This window comes from Pyxicephalus adspersus, chromosome 7 (assembly GCF_032062135.1).
Source record: "Pyxicephalus adspersus chromosome 7, UCB_Pads_2.0, whole genome shotgun sequence".
In the NCBI taxonomy this organism is placed as follows: Eukaryota; Metazoa; Chordata; class Amphibia; order Anura; family Pyxicephalidae; genus Pyxicephalus; species Pyxicephalus adspersus.
Window position 1 is genome coordinate 15,672,444 of NC_092864.1, and position 409 is coordinate 15,672,852.

Sequence of the window (409 nt, forward strand, 5' to 3'; positions counted from 1 at the left end):
AAGATGGGTCAAAGTGGTGGTATCTTATACCAGTTGCTCTCAACCATTTCTAACAATCTTCCTCAAAGACAGGCCAGCAAAACAGATCTGGAATCAAAGGTCATTAAGGAAAGAGGAGTATGGAATCATTGAACTGAGGGAGTACACAGAAAGTTACCTGTGACCCTTTTAAAGCTGATTACGTGGCTGTGTGGCAGGGTCCTCTCCTCCTGTGTCATTGTCTGTATTAGTCTGTCATTTGCAACCCCTATTTATTGTACAGCATTGTGTAATATGTTGGTGCCATTTAAATACTGTTTATTATTATTATTATTAATAATAATAATAATAATAAATACAATGTGCAAAAAGAGCAGAAAACTTACTTGGTTTCCCTCAACCTTTCTGTCCAGCACCGACACCTTCTTTC